The sequence below is a fragment of the Lynx canadensis genome, chromosome A1, assembly GCF_007474595.2.
Source record: "Lynx canadensis isolate LIC74 chromosome A1, mLynCan4.pri.v2, whole genome shotgun sequence".
NCBI classification, from domain to species: Eukaryota; Metazoa; Chordata; class Mammalia; order Carnivora; family Felidae; genus Lynx; species Lynx canadensis.
The window spans coordinates 227373789-227388974 of NC_044303.2; the positions used below are offsets into that span (position 1 = coordinate 227373789).

The window sequence follows — 15186 nt, forward strand, 5'->3', positions numbered from 1 at the left end:
AGCCACAAACCTCTCATGGATCTAAACACAAACAACCTACACAGAAATTAGGAGAAGTTCTTTTAAACTTTGGTTTTTCACAGAAGTGGATACGGTTAAGGAATTACACTTCATTTTCCGACAAAAACTTCTTAAGATTATTTTGTATGAAATAACAAAATAGACAAATCTCTCAACAGGAAATTTTGAGTAGATTACTAACTTTGCGGTCTTCATAATGAAAAATATAAGTAGCTACAGTGTAAGATATTTAAAGCAGCTTTGAGTGTAAGGGTGGCATCTAAAACATGTCAAATATCTGTGCCATGACAGCGTGAGCTACATTTTTTTTAACCTGTGTGTGGGTGCCAATGCAAAACCATGATGAGGATTAAGGCAGCACTGAGCAGGGGTCTCTGGTAATTTTTCATCTCATCGATGAGGAAAGTGTCGCCAGGAGAGCCCAGGACTACACTCACAGCCAGTCAGGATCAGATTCAGTAGTCTTATCACCAAATCGTGCTTCTCTACTGCCGGGTTTATGTCAGGATTTGGCTATCAAATTAATTCAGTGTTCACTGCATTCGAAAAGGCATGACCTGGACGGATGCACAAAGCAAAGGCCATTCACGGCATGAGAGGGGTCACCATCTCCAAAAAGAAAGGAGATCCTTCTGCTGTTAGATTTTACCATATCCATTCACTCCCACACCCTCATGGCTTTCTCAAACTTACAGCCAGAAACAGAAACAAAAACCACCCAAACTTAAGAAATTAAACCCTTTTTATGTGTATACCTATGAACAGAAGTGAACAGAGGTAGATGAGTTACAAGGGAAACAGGTTATTTTGGTAACCTCCCTCCACCAGCTAATTTCTGAGTACTTTCTATCAGAGTGGTAAGATCAAGTCTAAAGAAATGGTAATAATCGTTCTGAATATAGGAGTTTAGTTTTGAACATCCAAACACTTCCAAGTACCTCAAAACATTTTAATTATGCTTTGTATCTAAGTGTTGAGGTAGACGTGGAAAATTTCTATCACGCTGGTAAGGATCCAACAGCACTTTTCACATATAAACATCTTTTCACAGCCCTTTCCAGACATTTTGAAATGAAACCTATATTACAAATTAATCTAAAATAAATTACATTTTCTCAATTGCAGCCATTGGCTGTCACCTTCCTAAAAGCACCGTTCAGCCAAAACTCCGGTATCTAGCCATTTGATTTAGTGCAGGCTACTGAGGTTTGATGAAAGCAAGAAAGTGTGAAAACTTAAAACCTTTAAAGCAAATACAGGACATTTTATAGGTGATGAAAATAATTGAGTATAAATCCTGTATTTTATTTCAATCTTTCACAAAATTGTCCTGTCCTAAATAGTCAAGTGTCTTGATTGAGTAGAACTTAATGTTCCAAAAATAATCTATCAAGGCAGAGTTTCCCCATTAGCAGCATATGACTCTCATCACCTTCAAATATTTCTCATTAAATAGGGATTAATTCACAAGGCCCTTACTCCACTCAGGGCCCACTGTAAATATGCAATAGTTCAGGGAAAGTTGCTAACATCATTATCAAAGGCACTAATGTCCTAAAGAGCTTAGCAAGTTTGCCTGTATAATGAGTCCATAAAGAATTCTGTTTCCATGGAGGCTGGACAGCTATTCTGCATTGAAGCCCTATTCGAAGTTGTACGCTTATGTTTCCTCTCTAAGAGGCATCTCGTTGCATCTCTTCCTTTCTTCATTTTGTTCGAGCGCTCAGAGAATTAGCTGCAAAAAGCGTTATCAAATGCCAGTCATGATAGAGAAAGATTCCAACAGTATCTCCAACCCGGAGTGAGGAAGTGGGTGGGAAAACTGGCACCAACTTGTTGGTAGAGCGCAAAAAAAGGAAATTCATAATTTCGGAAAGAGTTGTTAAGTGCATAGAGTCCTGTGTCAAACTAAGAATGCATTCTGGAGATAGGACAGCATGGAAACAATGGCTCATTAGAGACTGAACTCATCGGCGGGGTTGCTTAGGGTCGGACTCATCAGCAGCCCTCTGCAACGGCACGACTCAAAGGCAAGAACGCCAACACAGAGCTGGGCCGCCACTGTGATCTGCCAAGTGGGTGTTCCATGGGAAGATCTGGAGATCTGTTTTGTTTTTGTTCGGTAAAGCCAGAGCCCTGCAGCTTTCTCTTGGGCACATAGCATATTCAAGGGCTCCACTAAATGAGGTGTCCCTAAGCATGTCTCAAACCAATCTTGTTACGGAAGATTTTCGTGACCGCACTGCTACCGGCTGAACCGTGTCCTCCCCAAATCCGTATGCTGACGTCCTCAGCCTACCTACCTCAGACAGGTGACTATATTTGGAGATAAGGTCTGCAGTAATAGTAGTAATTAAGTTAAAATGGGTTCTCAGGGTGGGCGCTAATCCAATATGACTTTATAAGAAGAGATTAGGACACAGGCACACATTGAGGGAAGACTATGTGAAGACACGAGTTTATTTATTTATTCTGAGGGAGAGAGAGAGAGAGCACGCACGGGTGAGAGGCAGAGGGAGAGGGAGAGAGAGAATCCCAAGTAGGCTCTGTGCTGTCAGCGCAGAGCCTGACGCACGGCTCGATCCCACACCGGGAGATCATGACTTGAGCCAAAATCAAGAGTTGGACGCTTAACCAACTGAGCCACCCAGGTGCCCCTCCATATCTACATTTTGTTTGACTATTTATTTGTTATGTCTACTATGTACCAAGAACTATGCTAAATGATGAAAATACAGAATAAGTAAGATAGGTCTGTCTGTTGGGTTTTTGAGTTAGGGGGAGAGGGAGAGATTAACAAATATTGATGCAATTTATTATTTCACTTCAGTTTCGATATGTCATATAAATGAAAAATATAGTGGCAGCTGGACTTTAATCATATATTACAGCTTTCAGTGAACAAATCCAAGACATATAAAATAATGGTGCAAAGAGAGTTTGCAATCATGGTAAACGTTAATATGTTCAAATCTGCATTCCATGTAATATGCTTTTTAGTATTGAATAAGGCTGATCAGTGATTATTATTCAATGGTACATGTTTATTCACCTTCTTAATATGATTTGTGCTGAGAGAGATCTAGAAACAGTAAGCAACAAGAAATGCACTTCAATTTAAAATATATTCCTCTATTATTTTTTGCATAGGATGCAAACAATGGGTCACTCTATCTGATTTCATCACTGACATGTATTTGAACAAGAAAATACACGTATTATACCAAAACAGACCAGTGTATTTGCTAAACTATCCGACAAAATATTTTCTGTATCCAAAGAAATTCTGGGAATCCACATTGAGAAATGCGTGTTGCACATCTGAATGACAAACGTCGTTGATGACACTGGGAAAAAAGGCCAGAATTTGCAGCCCTGGCTGATAAGATAATCGTGACACTCGGATACTGTTTCAAACGGGCATGCTGATATTTCTTCCCTTACGCAAAATAAACATTATTTTCAAGTTATCTTTTCTCATCTTTTTCACTTCCTTTTTTTCAGTTTAATCAAATAATCCTGGTCTCTCTTCTCATTTGCTGTAGGCTGGCTTCTCACCGAACGGTTAAAGCTATTTTTTTCTTTAAAATCGTATGCGCTTTCTAGGAGTACAATACATTCATATGAATAAGTGATTATTTTAATAATAATATGAGTTCTTTGAGACTCTAGCGATAATAATATGAATGGCTAACAACTATTCAGTGTTCACTGTGTATAAGGCTCTGTCCTAAAATCTGTACATACCCTCATCATATATAATCCACATAACAGCCCTATGAAATTGATTCTGTTAGTGGCTTCCTGTTTTTCCTCCCCTCCCCCCCTTCCCTTTCCCCTCTCGTCTGTTCTCCTTTCCTTTCCTTTTCTTTGGAGTGAATGAATTTCAGGGAGGGTAAGCAATTAGGATTCCAATCCAGATCCCAAGCTCTAAACTACCACGATCACTGCTTGATAAAATCAGAGGAAGCTATCTGAAAGCATTGAAGGACTCCACAGGTAAATCTGAAGTTCAGCATTCAAATAACCATCTGCGTAAACCATCCAGAAAATACGCGTTCACCATCTTGCTTTAGAATATGCAATCATACAGATGTTCATGATAGAGAAACACTGAAACACGACATATGTGTGAAGTTAGGCAACTTCACATGATGACCATTACGTGTTGCCCACTAGCAAAATATATATATATATATATATATATATTTCTGCACATTATATCCACAGCAGTGGTTTAACGTTAAGGGAGAGCAATTCCTGTTGTGAGTATTACCTAAGGAACACAGCTGGGATCTGGGATTTGGATGGTTTGTTGGGTGAAAATAATAATCAGTTGTCTTCAGAAATCTAGGCTGGGCAAAATGAGATGGTTAATGCAAGCAGACTTTTAAAGAGCAGCCCACATGAATTCTGAGCGGCAGTGGCGAAAAGAACAAAATATACCTACACAAGCTCACAAGCTATGCTGTAATTAGATTCCACACTCTGAGTCCCTACTAAGTGTCAGGAACCATCCAAGCACTGGTGACGCAGTACAGGACAAAACAATGCAAGCCCTTGCTCACGTGGAGCATCTCGGCTTTCACTCGTGGGAGACACTCAGGGGAGGGGGATCGCCACTGGGAACCGGCCACTTGGGACAAATCTCTCTCATATCATAATTTATCAACCTGTAATTGTTTCTTCGTGTTGGGGAAGAGAATGGGGCTATATGGCTATGTCTCGTTCATCTTTATTCTCAGGGCCCAGCCCGCCATCTTTCCTGTAACAGTTACTGAAGGATGGGAGCCAAGAGACCAGCCACACACTGTGGGAGACACGTGGCCACGCCCACGGAATCAGTGGAAGATGAGGGAGGGGCGAGTCCAGGCTGAGGATGAGGAAGGGGCTCTGGGGAAGTGTTACCATTGACCACCAGAAGTCCATGGCTGGATATGGAAAGATTTACAACAGAAAATACATCTTCAACCAATTCAGGAGTCCGTCTCATTCCACTTAAACACAAAGAGAGATGAGTGTAAACGGGACACTTGGCCTAGAGTTCTTCAGAATTTGAGGCGACACCGAGAAAGACAATGAAGGGAATCTAAAGAAAAAGGCCTGTGGCCAACTCAACAGGAAGCAGGCAAGGGGTTAGATCACGTCCAAACACATATTTCAGCTTATTTGGAAAAAAAGAAAATAATAAATTATCCGGTCCTCAGGCGTGTGTGAGAAATTTCCAGCACAGATGTGCCCCCTGCTGCTGACAGACCTGGAAAGGCTGTCTTGTCTCAAGTGCCAAATCCTGGGCTTGCTCACAGGGAGACCCAGCGGTCAGTCAGAGCCCCCTGTAACTTTCGGTCTTTGCTTTCTGAGCCGAGGACGGAACAGTGTGAGTTCTGGACGACCTGTGAGTTCAGAGTCCAGGGCAATGTAATGTCACGCAAAACCATGTAATGTTGATTTGCCCATGCACACTCAGGCGTTACTACCAACCACAGGCCAAACTACCAGCCCTGAATGCTTCTGGGGGCGCCTCACTGCTAGAAACCTGCATATTTGGCGATCATAAGGAAGAAGTGCTCCTTCTAGAAAGAGCGCTTGAGAATAGGAAGCTCAATTTATGACATCTTCCTTCGAAACGCAAAAGAAAAACAAGTGTTGGAGGCAAAGTAAATACCTAGCTGGGGGAATTGGATTAAAACCAATTTGCATTTAAATGGTCTAATTTGGAATCCTGAACATTTAGTACTATCAGAAAACTCCATTTAAACACTCTGACCTGCATTTTATCAGCATGTGCTAAATGTCACCCACTGGTAACTACAGCTGCTTTCTCCTGTCCAGACTGAGGGGACTACTTCCGGCTTATCTAGGTTCGCCCCGGGGGTTGCTGGGAACACAGTTCTTCTCTCTCTGTGCCCTGTCCTGCCCAGCAGGACGGCTGAGGGTAGGCTGAAGCCTGGTGGGGGAGTGGGGCAGGGGCTCTCTAAAGGCTGGGTGGCCCACACCCTTATGCCAACTTGGTCAAAATGATCACCTTTTGCTTCTCATTATAACATATGTACTCTTTACTGTTTAGAAATGCAGTCATGGGGCGTCTGGGTGGCTCAGTTGGTTAAGTGGCTGACTTCTGATTTTGGCTCAGGTTATGATCTCATGGTTCATGGGTTTGAGCCCCATGTCGGGCTCTGTGCTGGCAGTGCAGGGTCTGCTTGGGATTCTCTCTCTCCCCCTCTCTCTCTGACCTTCCCCAGCTCACACTTGCTCTATCTCAAAATAAATAAATGTTAAAAAAAAAAAAAGAAAGAAAGAAATGCAGTCATGACATAGATTTAGAAATGGAAGATGCCTCAAAGGAGAGTACACATTTGACAGATGGGCATCTTTGGTCCAGACAGGTGGAGGGGAAGCCACATAGCAAGTCGCTGTCCACCTCTGCCACTTGTCCAAGAAGAAAGCGGCTCCCAGGCACGTGCGGGCCCCCACTCTCTTTAGCTGAAGTATTTGAGAGACAACACTTACCAACCTGTGATTTGTCCCGTTGGCCCCATAAATCTCTGCTGGGTGAATCTTCCCAAAGAATAGGGTGATCATATATCCAAGTTTCCTGGTAAGAGTCCTGTTTTATACCTAATGTCCCGACCTGACCTGATAATTATCACAACATCCACATGCTCAAATGAGCCCCAGTAAGGAAGATTAACCACGGGGCTATCCTAATGTCGCTTCTCGACTCAAAGTCTTTCAACTCCTTCCCATCCATTGCCAACCCCCTAATTTTTCAAACTGGTTTGAAATAGTTATTTATTTTTAAGTTATTCACATTATTTCCCCCCCTCAGGCTATGCCAGAGATTTATTTTTGTTCTGCATTTATATTTGTCAAAGCTAATTTAAGCAGATACATGGGAAGGTAATTTTGAGATGCATCATCCACAAATCAACATGGTAAGTGTGAGTGTTTGTGGAGTTAATTTTTCTATTTTGACTAAAGAAGCAACAAGCACAAAAGTGTCAGACTTTACATTATTTTGGAGCAGAAAAACAACTAGCTTATGTAGCCTATACACAAGCAAGCTGCAGAATTATTGGAACAAATTAAACAGGTTTATTTTTAAGTTTTAAGTATTTCTCTTAAATTGTTCAATCTGTTAGGTGAAGTCACTTTGCTTTTCTTGGGTCTCCGTTACCATACCTCTCTAGACTCTGGAATTGGATCAGACGCTCTGGAAGGACTTTATTACTTGTAAATTTGATTCTGTGATGATGAGGTTTCTTTAAGCAGGTCAACTTGAGAAACAAACTTAAGAGTGATAGGACCAAGCTTTACTTTTCTTGCTTTACTCATAGCCTAAAAAAGGAAGAGAAGTTTTTTGTTTTGTTTTTTGTCTCCTTCAATACACTGATTTAAAATAAATTAGGGCACCTGGGTGGCTCAGTTGGTTAAGCACCATACTCTTGATTTCAGTTCAGGTCATGATCTCATGGTTTGCGGGTTTGAGCCCTGTGTTAGGCTCTGCACTGACATCACGAAACCAGCTTGGGATTCTCTCTCTCCCTCTCTCTCTCTCTCTCTATGCCCCTCCCCCCGTCCCCCTGTCTCAAAATAAAAAAATCAGCATTAAAAAAAAATTAACAAAGTGAAGAAATCTATTTTATATGCACAGAAGCTGAATAATTAGGTAATGCCATCAAATACTTAAGTTAGCATAAAGATCTTAGCTTTCTGTTTAAAACCGTATGATTAATCTTTTTTTTTTTTTTTCTGAATGGATTATTTTTCTCCTGAAAGTGATTATAGCTGATACTCAGTGACCTTAAGGGTTGAATAGGACCTCTGGGGCCCTATGTTGACTACTTTTAAAACACCTCAATGCCTGTGGTGATATAGTTGCCCAAAGAATTTTGTAATTCGATCATTATATGAACCCACATTATAGACATGGCTCTTAAACAGATCTTAAGTTCAATCCATAAAAACCTTAAAATCCATAAAAATGAAAAAGTTATGGCTTAATACAACATACTACTATATATGATATGATATTTTATTATAACTTCAGATTGTGGAGTATTTGTAGTTACCAAATTCAAAGACTGTGGATTTCCATTTGGGAAGAGTGCACTTTCAGCATCTAAGGGGAGACATCGTCCTTCTCACTGGCCTGTAGATGGTAAGCCATTCTGTGGAATTCAGAACAATACGCTTCTCTATTCTAGTCTCTGTGTAGTTGGTGTGGGTTGCGTTGGGTCCCTCCAACATTCATATACTTGAATTCCTAACCCCTAGTACCTCAGAATGTGCCTGTATTTGCAGATCCCTGGGTCTTTCAAGAGATGATTAAGTAAAACGAGGTCCCCACTCAGTATGACTGGTGTGCTTATAAGAAGAGAAAATTAGGACACAGACACATGATGTGACGACACAGGAGAAGCTGGCCATCTTTAAGCCAAGGAGAGAGGCCTCAGAAGAAACTAATCCTGCTGATAGCTTGATCTTAGACTCCCAGCTTCCAGAATTGTGAGAAACTACATTGCTCTTAATTAAGGCACCCCAATCTGTGGTGCTTTGGCATGGTAACCCAACAAACTAATACAACAGACAACTTTTAAAATTTTATTTTAAATGTGGAACAGTAAGAATGCAATGAAAAGAAACTGCCAAAAAAACCAGTCTCGTGTTAACAAAAGATATTGAAGTATAAAATCAATTATTTTAATATTTGGGTGAAAAGGGACAGTCACAAATACTTGTAAGTGAGGGCAAGAATCGTGTGACACCTCTTTCAGAAAGGGGTAATTACCATGCTAGTGCAGCGGTTGGACTGTTCCTTCTTTGTATGACATAAAGGATGTGTATGGAATGTTCTGGTGGACTACTGTGGAATGTCCAAAGCCTGTCCTTCAAACATGGGAGTTTCCATTGTGTCACCCCCTGCACATCTACTGGGGTGCCTGCCCCTACCACAGTGTCCCTGTACTGCTCAAGGGAAGAGTCTGTGGATGCAAGTAATGAAGTGAGATGTAGGGGCAAGGAGAATAGATGCTATGAAAATTCTTCTTCTTTTTAATTTCAAAGTAGAGCCTTTGGAGAAAGGTGGAAGTCATGCAATGAATTTTCCCATCTGGAGTTGCAATGAAAGGTGACAAATCTTGAGACATTGGGATTATAGAGAAAGAGAGGAGAGGGAGGGGGAAGATGGAGGGAGAGCCATCAAGAGAGAAATATGAGGAGAGGAGAATATTTAATTGGGCGTAACATGCAATTTCAATCCCCAAATTCAATGTGAAACTTATGGCAAGATAATCAATGCTTAGATTTGTACAAAGTGACACAGGTTCCCTCAATCACTCATTTGCTACACATTTCCTCTTCTTTTTCTTCTGTTTAAATGCAAGGAGAAGATAATGCTGTATCCAAGAAGAGGACAGAGTGATTATGGGAAATACTGAAGTCGGTTTTACCTGATTGAAACTCATTGTTACGTAGACAGTATCTATGAGACCAGGGGATCCAGGCTCTACCTGTGGTATATTTGGGGATAAAATGTTGGTCAAACATTTTTAGGTGGCTGGTTTCCAAAGTCTGAGCATCGAGCTGCTAGAAAGCAGCCAGTCCACAGATGGCCATCAGGTGCCCACTATGGTGATGTGCACATTGAGGCACTGAGGACACAGGAAATCCTGGATGATGTCCACATCTTCAAGGATCTCACTTTCTCTCAAAGAGGGACAAATCAACATGAAGTCCACCCACAAATTTTAAAACGTATGATTTCAGATGCAGGTAAGTGCAAAGAAGAAAACACGCGGGGCCATCCGGTGAAGGACGTGAGACCACAGAGACCCCCCTGGGCCATGCGGGAGAGCATGGATTTTACCCAAATTTGATTCAGTGTTAAGCAGGGACTTGACATGACCTGGCTATGCTATATCATCACTCTCATTGCTGTTTGGGGTAACAACAGGGAGAGGGCTATCCAAAGAAGGGATGAGAGGACATCAGAATGGACATGGGGAGAAGTACTCAGATTCAAGGTGGTTTTGGAGGTGGAGCCACTGCACGTGTTGATGAACTGAATGCGGGTACGAGGGAAAGGTGGGAACTGGGGAAATCTAACCACATGTGTAGACTCCTGCCATCTTGACAGCTTCTCTGCCAGTTTTTCTCTTGACAGTTTTTCTGCCAAAGTGAAAAACACTCCATTAGGCTAAGCCTTATTAACTTGAAGTCCCCAGCATCTGGGACTTTCATGGATAGAAGGGAGATAAATACACTCTTTCAGGAAGTTCAACACATGCAGTAGAGTATTACTAACCACGCTGGCAAACTAGCCCCCTGTAGAAATATGGAAAGAGGTTACTACATTGACCATTTGGGCTTAGAATCTTCTCCACTGTGAAACAGATACAGTAAGGGATATCTTTGGAGAAGACAGACAAAAGTAGACCACCCCTCTCCCACCTTGATCCACACACACCCCAACCCCTCTTTGCAGTGCCAGAAAAGATTATTTAAAAATTCTGGCTGGCTTCGGAGTTTGCTTTCCCTAGATAGCAAGGTGCAGGATTCTACTCCTTGTTACATAAAACCTACATAGAAGACAGCTTTTTACAAAAGAAATGGTGTGTCTTATATTTTCTTATCAAAATGAAAGCGACACTTTTGGCCCATGATGTTCTTTTTTATATGCCATTTACAATTAGTTTTCCATTAAAAGTTGGTTATAGATGTGTCTTGCTCTGTAGTACTTTAAAGTATAGTCATCCTATGGCCTTAACCTTTAACTGACTACTATCCTTTCTTCTAGTAACTAGCAATGGCTTAAATTCCTTATGATGGTTAGTTTTATATGTCAACCTACCTAGGCTATAGTACTCAGGTACCGCTGTGAGGGAATTCTGTAGATTTGGTTAACAAAGATGGACTGTTCTCCAAACAGTTGAAGGTGGAAGCAAGCAAAACAATGAGGTTTCCCTGAAAAGAAAAAGTCTGTTGCATCAACTCCTGCCTGAGTTAGCAGCCTGTTGGCCTGCTCTATGGATTTTAGACTTGCCAACCCCTACAATCCCATAGGCCAATTCCTTAAAACTAATGGCTCTCCTCTGTTTCTCTCACTCTTTCTCTTACACACACACACACACACACCCCTTTTGGTTGTGTGTGTATATAAACAGAGTTCCACTGGTTCTATTCCTCTGGAGAGCCATGGCTGACACATTCCTGAAAACATTTGCTTGCACGTGCACCTGCTAATGAGGCCAATTTGACCAAATTGGAGGTTTGGAGGCAGGGCCTGCTGAAGAGACTGGCCTCAGGACCTTCGTAAAATTCTGCAACACCCAGAATGTGGCTCCTTCAAATACCGTGGTCCACGGATGCCAGAGTGTGTTTAGATAGGGCCTCACCAGTCTGCCTTCAGCACTTAAAGCTCATTGGTAAGTAGACTTCACCTTCCTGGGTTATCATTTCCTGGCCCACAAAATAAGAATAAAATTATCTGCCTCTTCAGTTTGTCGTGAAGATTAAGTGAAATGATTACACCATGTTCCTGGCCTGCAGGGAGCTCAATCAATTTTAGTTTCCACTCCCTTCTCATTCATTTTTGTAAATGTTTATTTATTTTTGAGAGAGAGAGAGAGAGAGAGAGTGCAAGCAGGGAGGGGCAGAGAGAGGCGGGGACAGAGGATCCAAAGCAGACTCTGTGTCTACAGCAGGAAGCCTGACGCAGGCCTCAAACTCGTGAACCCCGAGATCATGACCTGAGCGGAAGTCAGATGCTGAACCACCTGAGCCACCCGGGCACCCCACCCCCCCAACCCCAACTCATTTTTTTAGGGTTGGTTTCCTCCTTTCAGGAATTGTCTGTACTGATTAGGCCTGTGTGTTATTTGCTTAATAGAAATTTATTACTTTCTGTGTTTTGTTTCCAATTTGTGAAGACAACAGGTGCAGTCTGTGTAGCTTCACCTTCAGTAACACTGTCCTTACCTCTGCTTCTTTTGGATCATGTCTCCCTTCATCGGTAACCAAGAAGCAAGATGAATCTTAGGACGTGACACCTATCGCAGAAAGGTCTGGATTCCTGGGGTGCCTGGGTGGCTCAGTCGGTTAAGCACCTGACTTCCGCTCAGGTCAGGATGTCACAGTTAGTGAGTTCGATCCCCGCATCGGGCTCTCTGCTGACAGCTCACAGCCTGGAGCCTGCTTCGAATTCTGTGTCTCCCTCTCCCTCTGCCCCTCCCCTGCTCATGCTCTGTCTCTCTCTGTGTCAAAAATAAATAAAAACATTAAAAATTTTTTTTGAAAGAGAAGTGTGGATTCCTATCATCCACCAGTCACCAACGTCCACACGGCTCATTGCATAGTGAAAAAAAAATCTTCTTTTGCTACCTTTCCTCCCAGCTTTATGGAGATGTAATGGACACATAACGCTGTATACATTTAAGTTGTACAACGTGTTGATTTGATACACTGCTATATTGCAAAACGATTACCACCACAGCGTTAGCTAACACCTGCATCTCATGACATAACTGCCCTTTCTTTTTTGTGATGAGAACATTTAAGGGCTATTCTCTTAGCAACTTTCAAGTAGACAATACATATTACCTATATAAGATGATATATATCACATCCCCAGAACTTACTCATTTTATAACCGCACGTTTGTACACTTTGACCAATCTCTCTCCATTTCCCTCACCCTCGACCCCTAGTAACCAATAGTCTAGTTTTAGATTCCACATATAAGTGATATCACACAGTATTTGTTTTTCTCTGTTTGACTTATTTCACTTAAGTGTAATAAATACATTTAAGGTCCATCCATGTTGTTGTAAATGGCTAGATGTCCTTTCTCATGGCGGAATTAAATCCCATCATATATATTTACCACATCTTTACCTATTTACCAATCGATACATAGGTAGTTTCCATATCTTAGCTACTATGAAAAATGCTTCAATGAATACGAAAGTGCAGATATCTCTTTGAGATCCTATTTTCTTTTCTTCTTCTTCTTTTTTTTTTTTTCGACATATACCCAGAGGTGGGATTGTGGGATCATATGGTAATTCTATTTTAATTTTGTGAGTAACCTGCATACTATTTTCCACAGTGGCTGTGCCAATTTATGTTCTCACCAACAGTATAGAAAGGATTCCTTTTTCTCCACATCCTAACACTTATCTCTTGTCATTTTGATGAGAGTCATTCCAACAGGTGTGAGGTGTTACTCATGTATTTGATTCGCATTTTCCTGATGTCTAGTGATGTCACGCACATTTTCATATACCTGTCGGCCATTTGTATGTATTCTTTGGAAAAATGTCTATTCAGGTATTTTGCCCAGTTATAAATCAGACTGTATTTTAGCTATTGAATTGTGTAAGTTCGTTATATACTTTGAATATTAACCCTTATCACATCTATGTTTTCCAAATATTTTCTTCCATTCACTAGGTTGCCTTTTCATTTTGTTGATAGTTTCCTCCGCAGTGCTGAAGCTTTTTAATTTAATGTAATCCTACTTGATATTTGGGTTTTTTTTCCCTTTCTCTTAATATTCAGTATGATGGCACCTCCCTCAAAACCAATATACTCTGTTTTATTGTGTGTTCATCCCCCTATTTCAATGAAGGTACAAAAATCAATAAGGTGTTAGTGAAATGTTTTTTTTCCTCAGTGCCAGACAGAACCCTTCCCCATATCTTTGTTTCCCAACTGACTCAAAAAGAATCTTTCTCAAAGATTGTTGTATAATGGCTAGTAATTAAACAAAATACACACACACACACACACAAAACAAAGAACATTATGACAGTACGTGACTTTAATTGCTGACAGTGATATTCGGAAGGAAATATTTTGCCCTGGTTAAAGCTGGTCACCTTTCTCATGACCCACCAATAAAACTCCAAGATGGCCTGTTTCGCCAAGAGAATGGAATGGACCTTCTAGAGACCTCATGCCAATCTGTGTAAGTTCTCTGTGATGATGCACTGAACACTTTTCCTCAAGCCTCTTAGACACTGTCAGGATTGTGACTTTCCCCCCCACCCCCACCCAAGAGGGACTGGGGAGCTGTGGAAAAAGACCTTTACCGCAGTTCCAGTGGGAATCAGATACAGGCACACACTCTTCCTTGATCAGCCTAGGCCTCGTTAGTTACTCCTTTTCCCATCTTCCCACAGAGCTTTATAGTGAACCATGGCTTACATTGTACCGTGCATTGCACCTATGACAGAGCACTGATATTGTGTATTTAGACTGATGTCTCCTCGGTTACATGGGACACTCTGCTGGGCAGAGTGCGTTCAACTGCCTGGCCAATGCTAAGGATGTGTGGTCCATTCACTGCTTATCTTATGAATGAGTCCTACGTACAAGGGATTCCCAATTAGCAGGAAAAGGTGTGATTACCTGCAATAAAGTCTGGCAAAATGGACTGCCTCGGTGCACCACGTGGCACCACAAAAGGCCCATGGGCCGTGATTCAGTCTAGCTCAGAATCCTCACGCGCAGAAAGGGAACTTCATTTCCCCCAAGGTGACCAGGTAGGGCCAGAGGTGAAAATGTATCAACAGCTCTGACCTGACCATGTCAACCACGTTCTTTCAGAAGAGTGGGCATCTGCTAGACCTTCATGATTGTAGCGCGGGAGAGAGCGCCGAGGAGGCACTCACTCAACTTGCTGTTGTTGGTTTTGTTTCCATTTAAAAAGTATTTTAGCTTAATTTTTTGAGCAGGTAAGCAATTCGCAGACATCGTAAGTGCAAGAAAACCAACACACATGGCGAAAAGCCTCCTCCAACTCCCTCTCCCGTCTGCTCAGCACACTGTTCCCCCCATCACCCCTGCTACCAGGTTTTGTGAATTTAAAGACTTTTTACGTATGCATATACGCACATAAATTCTTATTCCCCCCCCCTTTTTTAAAAAATGGTACTTAGTCATAAAAAAAGTTAATTCATCAGTGCTGAAGGAAGCCTAGAACAATGTGGAGAAACCATAAGATTCATGAACGGAAGAAATTAAATTGACCCACAGGAAAAGGGGAACTGGAAGCAAGGCGAAGCAAAGAGTGCTCAAGTGGTTTTTGTTTGCTCCTCCATCATCCTTGAGCAAAGGAGAGGCTCCATTCCACAGTGTGAAGGGTCTTGGCAAGTCCTGTGG

General features: G+C 41.7%; 1 protein-coding gene and 1 long non-coding RNA gene across 2 annotated transcripts in view; both read right to left on the reverse strand.

Annotated features, from left to right (window-relative positions):
- FBXL7 (F-box and leucine rich repeat protein 7) overlaps nt 1–15186 on the reverse strand; it is a 342921-nt gene that overhangs the window by 99827 nt on the left and 227908 nt on the right. The gene's annotated exons all lie outside the window — the stretch shown is intronic.
- Nucleotides 12404–15186, reverse strand: part of LOC115525243 — a 9671-nt gene continuing 6888 nt past the window's right edge. Inside the window, exons 2-3 of the long non-coding RNA XR_003972336.1 lie at nt 13197–13200; nt 12404–12545 (exon numbers count right to left, since the gene is read on the reverse strand). This is a non-coding gene — a long non-coding RNA (uncharacterized LOC115525243). The remainder of the gene's footprint in view (nt 12546–13196; nt 13201–15186) is intronic.